The following is a 483-nucleotide window of genomic DNA, read 5'->3' on the forward strand; positions in this document are numbered from 1 at the left end:
CGACGCCGCAGTGAGTGACTGAGAGAGCGAGACGAATATTGTTGTGAAAGGAAATGCAGAAAGCCAAAGGGCAAAAGATGGAGTATGCAAAGTTTCAAACACATTAAAGGCAATGTACATCATTCCACACAAAACAAAGGATGCGGAGATCATTAATGAAAAAAGTAAACCTTACAAAAGTAGTTGAGTTACTTTTTTATCGGAAACTGCCAAGGAATGAAGAAACGGCAAAAGCTGACTAAAGATCCAGTAAAGACCGGCGATAAAAGAATAAGAACACGCGTATGTGAAATAATGAAGGATATATATTAAGCAAAGACAATCAATGCTGATACCCTTCCAATTCCGTATTGGCATGCTTTCCACACATTAAAAACTCTAAGAAAACGAATAATTAACATAAAAGTTGTGAGTGATGCAAAAATAATGTATCGTATTAACAAGGTGGAAGCAGTAAGGAAAGCACTTTCTTTCTCCAAAATT

Source organism: Trypanosoma equiperdum, assembly GCF_001457755.1.
Source record: "Trypanosoma equiperdum strain OVI genome assembly, contig: ctg_201, whole genome shotgun sequence".
Taxonomy (NCBI): domain Eukaryota; phylum Euglenozoa; class Kinetoplastea; order Trypanosomatida; family Trypanosomatidae; genus Trypanosoma; species Trypanosoma equiperdum.